Source organism: Cnephaeus nilssonii (assembly GCF_951640355.1).
Source record: "Cnephaeus nilssonii genome assembly, chromosome: 6".
Classification (NCBI taxonomy): domain Eukaryota; kingdom Metazoa; phylum Chordata; class Mammalia; order Chiroptera; family Vespertilionidae; genus Cnephaeus; species Cnephaeus nilssonii.
This window is the reverse complement of record NC_137077.1, coordinates 86,332,424-86,344,565: the sequence shown is the minus strand read 5'-3', so window position 1 is coordinate 86,344,565 and position 12,142 is coordinate 86,332,424. Positions and strand designations below refer to the sequence as shown.

The 12,142-nt window shown below is 37.3% G+C and overlaps 1 protein-coding gene across 1 annotated transcript in view; it reads right to left on the bottom strand.

The window, feature by feature from the left end:
* CRADD (CARD and death domain containing adaptor protein) overlaps positions 1 to 12,142 on the bottom strand; it is a 197,525-nt gene that overhangs the window by 76,524 nt on the left and 108,859 nt on the right. The window lies entirely within an intron of this gene.

Here is a 12,142-nt window from a genome sequence, read left to right as displayed (position 1 = left end):
TATTTAACCCATAATATAAGTAAGTTATTCACTAGCCATACTGGCCTGAATTCAAGATCTTGGACCTCTGTACAGAAAGCAGTGAGAAGACATGAATCCTTCCGTGAACACGGTGTGAGCCGCAGGTAACATTGTAAAACAGGTGGAGGAGGGTCTTGCTCCTCTCCTTACCACCTTTCTGCAAGCCTGTCCTGCTTTCTAACTCCATGCTTTCTAAGCCCCCAATCACCCTTATTTTGTCCCGAGTCCTTTACTGTAATCCTTACCAGGACAATTCTCCCTTAAAGTATTCTCTTCAAATAAGAATTCTTTCTCTAGGACCTTCTACCCATAGCTATGTATGAGGTGGAAAAAATGTGTGTGTGTTTTTTAATTTTTACAATTAATTGTATATGGCTATTAACACCGTAAGGGTCTCAGAAGTATATCTACTCTTAAAAGAAAATTATTATCAAAATACGAATTACTGGTAATTTAGGCAGTGTAATGAAGCTAAGTAATAAGAGAGAAGCCGTCTGGGCCATTGCAGAACCTTTTCTGGAAGCTGGCCATCAGAAAAAAATCATTAGCAACATTTTCATGTAATTTTTCCCCTCTCTACTTTGAAACAATGTAGTATTTTGTTTAATCTACTTTTTTCTACAATAGCTTCTGTGGTATCAGAGTCCCCAGTGCCTGAATGAAGGGAAGGAGGGAGAAGGGGAGTGGGATTTTCCATTTGCATGACTAGAAAGAGTGTGTGTGTGTGTGTGTGTGTGTGTGTGTGTGTGTGTGTGTAACATTTTACTTCTTGGAGGAGATGCTGATATTCAATAATCACTAGTAATAAAGTGATTTGTTTTCTGGGGGCCTAGAGAGTCAATTCCTAAGAACAGGAGCAAAATTGAGGACTGATCATGCTTAAACCTAGGGACCCACATTGATTTTTCAAATCTACCATAATCTTTGACTTTCTAGCACAAGTATCCCTTACCCAAAGAAAAATCAGTGGGTTAAACCACAGATTTCTGACTCACTACAAAAAGGATTTTATGGAATTTCTATTAAGAACATATTAAGCTGGATTCTTTAGGGTTTTCTATGTATAATACCATGTCATTGGCAAATAGTGAGAGTTTTATGTCTTTTCCAATGTTGATGCTTTTTATTTCTTTTTCTTGCCTAATTCCCTTGGGTAGGACTTCCAATATTATGCTGAGTAAAAGGGGCAATAGTGGGCACCCTTGTCTTATGCCTGATCTTAGAGGGAAGGCTTTCAGCTTTTCACCATCGAATATTATGTTAGCTGTAGGCTTGTCATATATTGCCTTTATTATATTGAGGTTTGTTCTCTTTATACCCACTTTTTGAGAGTTTTTATAATAAATGGATGTTGAATTTTATCTAATTCTTAGTTGCTTAGTTAAAACTGTTAGAAGTAAACAAATTCAGTAGTTGTAGGTACAATATCAATACACAAAGCTTTTTGTGTTTCTATCTATAATAATAAAAGCATAATATGCTAATTAGACCAGACGTCCTTCCGGACATCCTTTTGGATGACCTTCCGGACGAAGCCGGAGCTGCGAGGGAAGCCCGGGTCCCAGGTGCCTGAGGGAAGCTGGTGCCAGCAGCCAGAGGAAGGAAGGGCTACTCTTGCATGAATTTCGTGCATTGGGCCTCTAGTATAATAATAACGAACTACCAGAAAGAGAATTCAAGAAAACAATACCATTTACAATTGCATTAAAAAGAATAAAATACCTAGGAATAAATTTGACCAAGGAAAGGAAATATCCATGTATTGAAAACTATAAGACATTAAAGAGAGAAATTGAAGATGACACAAATAGATGGAAAGATGTTTCATGATCATGGATTAGAAGAATTAATATTGTTTAAATAATCTACAGATTCAAATGCAATCCCTATAAAATCTCTAATGACATTTTTCAAAGAAATAGAACAAATGGTCCTAAAATTTGTATGGAAACTTTTAACAGCATTCTTCAGAAAGAAGAACAAAGCTGGAGGCATCACCCTCTCTGATTTAAAGCTGTACTACAAAGCTCTAGTAATTAAACAGCATGGTATTGGCATGAAAACAGACAAACAGATGAATAAAACAGAATAGAGAGCCTAGAAATAAACCCATTCATATACAGACAGTCCTCGGGTTACGTCGCACTCTATGTACGTCGTTTCGTGGTTATGTTGCCATCTCCAATTTATTTGTTAAAAAAAAAAGTTCCATCATTTTGACATATGTACATATGTGCTTTATGTTTTTTATTGTTTATTTACCACAAGTAAAGGTCAGGAATTGTTATCTTTCGTTTAAACTTTTTTTTACTGTTTCACTTCATTACTGCTGTGTATGTGCTCCATGTGAGTGACGTAGGTGCTTTTGTAGGTGGGTTCTGACTTACGGCGAAAATCGCGTTATACCACGCCATAGGAACGGATCTCCGACGTAACCCAAGGGCCTACTGTATGGTCAATTAATTTATGACAAAGAGGCCAAGAACATACTGTGGGTAAAGAACAGTCTCTTTAATAAATGGTGCTGGAAAAATTGGATAGCCACATGCAAAATAATGAAACTCAACCACTATCATACACTATACACAAAAATTAACTTAAAACAGATTAAAGACCTGAATGAAACACTAAAACCATAAAACTCCTAGAAGAAAAATAAGTGGTAAGCTTCTTGACAGAAGTTTCGGTGATGATTTTTTTTTAATCTGACAGCAAAAACAATAAAAAATAACAATACATCAATGGGACTACATCAGACTAAAAATCTTCTACACAGGAAAGGAAACCATCAACAAAATAAAAAGGCAATCTACTGAATGGAGAAAATAACTTTAAATCATATATCTGATAAGGGGCTAATATCCAAAAGATATAAAGAATTCATATAACTCAATAGCAAAACAAAAAACAATCTGATTTAAAAATGGGCAGAAGATCTGAACAGACATTTTTTTTTTTCCAAAAAAGATACAGAGATGGCCAACTGGTATATTAAAAAAATATTCAACATTATTAATCATCAGGGAAATAAATGCAAATCAAAACCTATTAGAATGGCTAGTATCAACAAGACAAAAAATGACAAGTGTTGGTGAGGACATGGAGAAAAGGAAACCTTTGTGTACTGTTGTGGGACTATAAACTGGTACAACTACTGTGGAAAACAGCATAGAGGTTCCACAAATTAAATGTCCACTGATTAATAAATGGATAAAAAATGTGATAGATATACACAATGGAATATTATTTGGCCATAAAAAATAATGAAACCTTGTCATTTGTGACAGCATGGATGAACCCTGAAAGCATTATGCTACATGAAATAAGCCAGAGAGAGACAAATACTATAGATCACTCTTATATATAGAATCTAAAAACAAAACAAAAACAAATCTAAGCTCATAGATACAGAGGACAGACTAGTGGTTGCCAAAGGTATGGATGAGGGGTGGGAGAAATGAACTGTTTGATATTTTGTTAGTTTAAATAAATCATTTACATTTTAAAAAAGAACATATAAAGCTATCAATATTCAAAAATTATAAAGACTAATCCAGGAAAATATAAATAAAATAGAAATTCAAGTCCAGTGAAAATATAAACACCAGAATGCAGACTATACTTCAAGTTTTCCTTTGAGTTTCTTGGGGACCAAAAAGAAGAGAGGCGTAGCATGCATTACAGTTATCAAAAAGGATAATACATACACTCTTTCTACCCACAAAAGCAAAGCTCTCCCTGCAGCTGGGTTCCACAAGATACTTTTCAAGTGGGTTATAAAGTTATGGCCTTGAGTAACAGCATCCTCGACTCTTCCTTCTATGGGTTATTTACATATCTTCAGTAGTCAAGATTTTCCAAGTTCAGAGACTGTGGTGGTGGGGTTTCCCCCACCCCCAGTCTTTCTCTTTCCCACTTCCTATGTTGACTGACAGCAACTTCTTATTCCCAGAGTTGCCTAACTGCCCACACTGTTTAGCAGTTCCCACAAAATTCCCATGCTCCCCTAAGGGGTAGGGATGAGGATGGGGGCTTGTGTTCAATTCAATTTACAGAGGCAACATATGCTACAACTTCCTGAAACCTCGTCTACTACCTAGATTATAACTTAAATGAACTTCTAAAGAGTTCAGACTACTTTTACATATTGTGAGATCTCCAATTAGAAGGCCTAAAACAGAATTTGTGGAGGAAGGGAAAAAACACAATAACTGGGCCTATGTTTGGCTCTTCTTTCTAGAATGCTATTTTCTACAGCAAATATCTCTCTTCCAAAATTTCCCTCCTTCCAGAATAATGAAACTATACAATTTTAACAACTTCACATATGATAAACTGCATATATTTTAAATATGGAATTTGATGCAATTTGAAATATGTATACATTCATGAAATAATCACCACAACCAAGATAAATAACATATGAGTCCAACATGTCCCAGTCTCTGCCTGCACGTCTGTCATCCTCCTTCCTGCCATACCCACCTCCTCATACCCACCACTCATCTGCTTTCAATTTTTAAAGCTATATGATTTAAAACTAATTTTAGCCTGGACAATGTTTAGCATTAACCTATGAACCAGGAGGTCACGGTTTGATTGCCAGTCAGGGCACCTGCCTGGGTTGTGGGCTCAATCCCCACATCTACACAATGGAATACTACGCTGCTATAAAAAAGAAGGAAGGTGGCATGCATGGCCACTCCGGAAAGATGGAGCGACCAACTTTCCCTCAAAGATTCAGCTGTCCAAGTAATCTTGTGGAGATAAACTAGTCACATTCTGAAAACAAATGACTGCATCAGGCACTTCTTAGCCTCTGCTTGGGCAGAAACACAAACCTAGCCTCTAAGAGAAGCACTTAGGCAACTCTGGGAAATAAGAAGTTGCTGTCAGTCAACATAGGAAGTGGGAAAGAGAAAGACTTGGGGTGGGGGAAACCCCACCACCAGTCTCTGAACTTGGAAAATCTTGACTACTGAAGATGAGATATATAAATAACCCACAGAAGGACGAGCTAAGAGCTGTGCAACTAAGTGCTAAGGCGCTCCAAGGGAAAGAGAGGTGCTTCCATCTCAGCGCAGCCAAGGCGTCATTGTCAGGTTAGTGGAGGCAGCAAGGACTAACATCCACTGTTCCCAAACGCTTTCATATACCCAGCCTCCTGCATCACCCACCCTGCGGAGCCTAAAACAGTGCTTCTGCTCTCCCTTGGAAGGTGAGGTAATCGAGGCTCATATGGGTCAAATGGTCAAAAGGAGAGCGAAGCTGAGACTGGAAAGTGTCTTCTGATTCCAGAGCCATTGTTTCTTCTTCCCCCGATGGGATCCTCAAGAAGTGATAGAATGTAACAACCTCAGAGCCTCCTTCTAGAATCAAGAATGTCACTCTAACAAGGGCTCAGTAAGCATGTGGTGAAGAGCGCTCTTGGATCTCGGGGATTCGTACATGATGACCAGGTGCTGTGGCAGAGATGTGTTTCCTCAGGAGTGTATACACATTACAACCGTCATAAGATGAACCATATTTGCAATGCACTAGAAAGGCTTGCCACTTCATGGAACTCTAAATAATCTTTTAAGGAAAGAGTAGGGTCATTGACAATACTACTATTGGTTACACTCAGGCAACTTGTGGAGTAAGTCTGTATTCTTGCGCATCAGACTTCCTGAAGTGAAGCATGTTTGTATCATCACAGCGCCTGACAATGCCTGGCACACAGGAGTCCTCAACAGATGTTTGTGGGATGGATGAATGAGGGCAACAGGCCACACCACAGAACTCTTTGATTCTAATGTTAAACATTCTGATGGAAAATTTATTTATCCCCATATTATGGTAGAATAATCACAGTCAATGAGGCAATCCTTGCCAGTTCAGAGAGTTTTAAAGAACTAAGTATAAACATGTATTTCTTTCATTAAAATCTCCTGAGAGTGGATCTCATTTGTTTTATTTTCTTGGAGAAAATCTATCTCTGAGTTCGATAGAATGACATAACATTTAACCCTTTGCACTCGCTTGCTTTTTTCTCGATTCCTTAATTCTAATGCTAACCGTGTCGAGTCACACTCAACATCCGAGTGCAAAAGGTTAAAAGAAAAACCAACTAGGTTTACCAAGAGGCCAGGGCAAGGCTCTTTAGGTAGACCTACTACAACACGAGGACGATGAGCACCACCCCTTTAAAGCAATCCTGCTGGGAAGCTAGAAATATAACCAGTGATACTGGTTTTGAGCAAAAAACTTGCAGAAAGACTCTTTTGAAACTGCCTTTATCCCTACAATCAGTTTATGTGACATACAAGGAAACCTGTTATAATACTTTATGGTCCTGGCTCGTTTTTAACAAAAAACTACGCTAGTCAGTTTGATCACCACCTATGTGGCAGACTCAGTGATGAACAGTCCTTGGCCAATCCCACAGATCAAATCCACATTCTAAGAATGAATACCAAAGGTGAATACCAAAAATCTTCAGACAAGTGGGCTAAGAGCTCTAAAGGCAAATTCTAAAGAGAGATTTCAAAGATATCTTTAACAATGGCAACATTATTGGAAGATGTGTGCAGCTCTCAAGGCCCTCATATATAATTCTGCACAAACTGTAATCTAAAAAGGCAAGGCAGTCCTATACATAACAATTCCATTATGTTTTAGTCGTCTTTATTTTACTTCCCTGGCATAGTTCCCTACACATAGTGGGCATGTAGCAAAATGCTTTGCACAATAGATTTCCCTTGGGAATAATCAAACTATGGAATAACCATCTCAGGGTCTTTAGCCACTAAACTTTATACCTACAGTCTTGTGTTTCCTTATTGTCAAAGATGGTTTTTGATCTATTTGATTTTACTGCCTCCTATATCCACTGGCAAATAGAAAATGTATCCCTCCAAATCTCTTAAAGATAAAATTTCTATTTTTAATCAACTGAAATGTAAGTTGAAGAGATTTCAGAATCTATGAAAAAGCACTGGCATCTACCATTCCTTTCTGAATTTTGAGCAACTCCCCATCAAAATAAAAAAAGAATTATATAAGGTCTGTCACCATAGCAAAGGTACTGATATTATCATTTAGAATGTACCTATTCTGTATTAAATACTATGTTTTGTGTGACCTTTAGGAAATCCAACAAAAGAGGTACTACCATTCTTATTTCTACAGATATGGAAACTTGAAACTTTGAATTTGAATATAGATGTACATAGAAGCTGACATATTTATTAGAGGGCAAAGCTAAGGTTCAAACTCAGCTGTGTCAAAATCTAAAATCCTGTCCTTTACCTCCGGAGTGTATGGCAGAAGTCTAAAGCAGAAGGCCCATGAGTGGCCTACAACAGTGATATGATAAAAATAAAATGACTCGCCAATGTTTAAAAATACAGGTTTTCCATGAAATACAGATTTGTACCCCCCACACTAAACTTACTTCACTCATATGCCAACAAAGACCAGGAAAGTAATGCATTTGGATCTGTAACCACTGCTATCCTCTGCTGCCTCTCCAATACTTTCTGTTAAGGCAAAAACCAAAAATAAGGTTTTACTTTTCACATCTTCTCTGGATGTCCCAGAGTAACTTAGAATTATAACATTTTGATGAAGTAGAAAATAATCACTGAGACCAAGTATAAGCCCATTAACTAAGGCCAAAATGTTAAGAGACTGTTTCGTGGTCACAAGCTACAGGATTAGATCTCGAAGGACCTTGTTCTTGTCTACTCTACTGCCCAGCCTCTCTTTGGTAGCCAAACATGTGTGTGAGTTAGTGACCTGGGAAATGAGACATCACTATTCTGCCAAAATTCCCTTTGAAATGACTGTCATGAGCTTGCATTTCTAATAAACATTGCTGGTACTACCAGGACTTCGAATCTTTTTTCTTTCATTCACCAAAAGTCTCCATGAAAATCACTCTGCTTTGACAGGTCCACTCCTTCACCTCTCTTTCTTGCTCTGACAGGAGCTGCCAGCAGCAGTTGTAGTTGAATACTGAAGGGTAAAAGAAGCTATGAAAAAAGCCCCAAAGGAGTTCCCTTAACTTCTCACCCACAGGTCAGGGATGGGGACAATGATATGCCAGTGGGTGACTCCAAGCATACTACCCTCTGGAGTAAAAGTAAAATAATTTTTATTTTTAATTCTGATGTTAGCCAGAGAAAATCAGTTTGAATCATTCTAAAATATTACATAAATACTAAAGCATAGTCCAATCATATAAACTAGAAAAGTTTCTCCTCCTTACTCCAAAAGGAAGTTTATCGAATTTAAATGTTAAAACTTTCTTTGCTAGATTAGGAAAAGAAACCAAAGAAACAGCTTGCCAACTGCAAGTTATTTTTAGAGGTGTTTGTAGCACAGGCATTATCAAATATACTACTTCAGTTCCTATTTTTACAAAAAGGAAAACACCATGTATGCATTCCAATGTTTCTATATGTGACTGAAGCCAGAAACAGCATTGTGAAAATGTTATTCATTTAAAGAAAGGAAACCACCTTGGTAATGAGTTGGGCCTGAAGAGGTTTTAGAATTTCAAAGTAAGTAGGTGGCGTGCTTTTCTGAAAACTTGAAAAGGAATAGACACCTCCTTAATTAAGCAAGACAGATTTTTAAAATTATATTTATTTTGCCATTTGTTTCATTTCATTTCTGACCTAATCTCGTTCTGATAGTCTTCAATGAATATCCTCCATTCTTATGTCCTTTAATTGTTTTTGCAAGGTAGCCAGGCCAACTGGTTTCCCTGCTGGACAGGAAATCACTCTGGGACTCTGTGTTCTACTATCAACTCAGTATACCTAATATCAAATACCAAAGATTTGCCCCAGGTGCGTTATCAACCTCTTCCTCGCTTTCAGCGTGGCTCCAGACATCTGTGAAACCGGAGAATGGAGCCCTGGCACAGAACAAAGGTCTCTAAGGTGCTCTGGAAGACCGCAGAGGGACAAGGCATGGCTGTGGGTTATTGGCGTTCACATCGCTCTGCTGGCGCTCGGAGACTACACCGTGGTTATAGAACAAAGGCTCTAGACTCAGAAGACCCGAGTTTAGAGCCCAGTTCTGCCACTTCCTAACTGTGCAACCTTGGGCAAGTCACTTAACCTCTCTGTGCTTCAGCAACCTCAGCCATAAAATGGGATTGCTGAGAGGGTTAAACGTGTGATTAGGTATGTAAAGGACTGAGCACAGTTCCTGGCATACAATAAGACTCAATACATACTAAAAACATTTATTATTTGTCCATTTTGATGTCCTCACTGGCATATCGTGAGTATGGGTAAAATTTTTGTCATTCAGCTTGAATATACTTAGTGCCTTGATTCTTGAAGGAAACAACGTCAGACCCATTAGTATAATTTTCTAAGATCCAGTCAGACATTTCTAGGGCATAAATAATTATGTGGGACCAGCCATGAAGTACTGCACTGCAGGTGTTTTAGAAAGTCAGAGAACCTTGTGAAGCAGAGGGTCTGATTCACTCACACCCTGCAGCAGTAATCAGCCATGGGGCTTGCTATCATTCCCTGACTAATGACTGCGATTTCTTCCACCTAGAGCTGCACATATCACAGATGTCCATGACATGGCTGCACATGTCCATGGGCACACATGGGTTTTGCAAATGCCAAAATAATTTTGCAAGAAAGTAAAGGAAATGGTGGCCCGGAGGGAAGTTCAGTATTTTTTCTGTTTGTTTTGTTGGTCTTAAATGATTTCTTTATTGTAATAGTCCTTAAAAATATTTTACTAACACATGAGAAATGAAATCGGCCATTTTCCTTTGGCCTGCATTTCTAGTAAAAAGATAATCAGCCCTGGCAGCTGTGGCTCAATTGGTTGGGTGTCATCCTGTGCACCAAGAGATCACCAGTTTGATTCCCAGTCAAGGCACATGACGGGGCTGTGGGCTCTATCCCCAGTGGGGGTGTGCAGGAGGCAGCCTATAGATGTTTTGTTCTCACATAGATGTTTCTCTCTTCTCCCTTCTTATCTCTAAAAATCAATAAACTATTCTTTAAATTTTTTTTCTAAATAAAGAGATAATCAAATACATGATGTCGAAGAACAAGCCTAAATAAGTGTTATTTGTGGCTTAAAGTTACAATTTATAGAGTTGTACTTTTTCATAAATATGAAGAAAGTTGCTATGCATTTCACTCTCATCACTGCTTTGCCTTTGATTACGTCTTTGTAATTACAGTAAGAAAGATATTTTGCATCTTTCTCATACACATAACAAAGGCTATATAAAGATGCTACTCTACTTAATTTATTCTTATTTACTCATTGTTTAAAATGTATCTGTAAACAAAAATTTTTAAACTATAAAATGAAAGCACTACTACTGAGAAGCAGCACAAAATAATGTGTAAGAGCTTAGAACTGGTGACAGGCAGACATGCATTTGTGGGCAAGAAACTTATTCCTCTAAACTTCAATGTCCTCATCTATAGTGAGAATAATAAGAGTACATCTTATAAAACCCGTGGCACCACAATAGTGCCTGGTGCAAACTGTGGGTCACTAAACAATTTTTAAAGACATGGAAGGAATGTAAAAAGGGAGGGAGGGAAGAAAAGCAGGAATGAGTAGCCATGACTCTCCTTGAGTTATACAAATAGTGGCTATAATCCAGGCCTTTTGCTAGGATTCTGCCCCCTAAAATAGCACTTTTTATTATGTAAATTTTCCATATTCAAAAAAGTAGGGAGAAAAATATAAACAACCACCATGAACACATCAGCAAGCCTCAACAATTCTATCATTCTGATTTCATCAATTTTCCTAAACACATCTTTCTTCTTTTGACACAGTATTTTTAAAGAAAATATCAGGCATCATAGCAATTAAATAGCAAGTGCTTCTAATAGATAAGGACTTTTAAAAATATCACACCATCATTATCAAAATCAATAAAATAATAATTTCTCAATAACATATAATAAATAGAGTATGTTTCAATTTCTCCTATTGTTTAAAAAAAAGAATTTTTAATGGTCTTATGTTCAAATCAAACTCCAAACAAGGTTCACACAGTGCATTTGGTTTATTGGTCTCCTAAGTCTTTTTAATTTATGAGTTGCCCCTCCTTACTTTTTCCCCATAACATTTATTTGCTGAAGAAATTGGTTCGTTTGTTTTGTAGGACTTCCCACATTCAGGACCTGGATGATTTGTATGCTTGTGGTGGTATGTAACATGCACCCCTACTTTCTATATTTCCTGTAAACTGGTCATTAGATATGGAAGCCTATTGAGATTCTGGTTAAAATTTGTGGGGAGGGGATGAGGGCAAGAAGACTTCACGGGTGGGGCTGTATTTTTTCTATCAGATCACCTCAAGAGGAATATAATGTTCTACTATCCCACTGCTAGTGATGTGGAGACTGAGCAGTGGGCCAAGTATTATCAGGTTGGTTCTCCATTATAAAACTCCAATTTCATCTAATGATTTCAGTACCCACTAATGATTATTGCTTAGTTCCATTATTTCATGAGTTGTTGCAAAATAGTGGTTTCCTATTTCTATCACCTTTCAGCATTTATTAGCTGCAATTCTCTATAATGAACTTATCCTATATGTGTGTGTTTTTATACACACATGCACATGGACACACACACACAAATATATTTGTATTTTCTTTTCTTATGCTGTAAGTAAATACTTTTTTCTACTTTCCTTTTATCATTTAACAGTAGATCCTGAAAATTTTTACTTCATGGCAAAATGTAGAGATTTTCCTCATTTTTGCTTATAACTGCATATTATTCCTTTTTATGAATGTACCATATGGTTATTTAACCATTTCTGTATTGATGGATATTTGGAAAGTTTCCAGTCTTCAGTGATTACAGCAATTTTGTAATAAATAAAATTGTCTGCATTATTCTGAATTTTGGGCACATTTAAATGAACTTTTCAGTCCTCTCATAACTTAAACATGCCATCTTAAAATTTACATTTTCAATACATCACACTTAATTAAAAAGAAGTTCAAATCCAAGGTACAATATAGTATAGAGTAGGTGTGTGTTTTTAAATGTGATGCAATACATGCCTGCATCACAATCAGTCTCCAGGAGTGTGACAAAATGTGAGTTTGTAATCCCA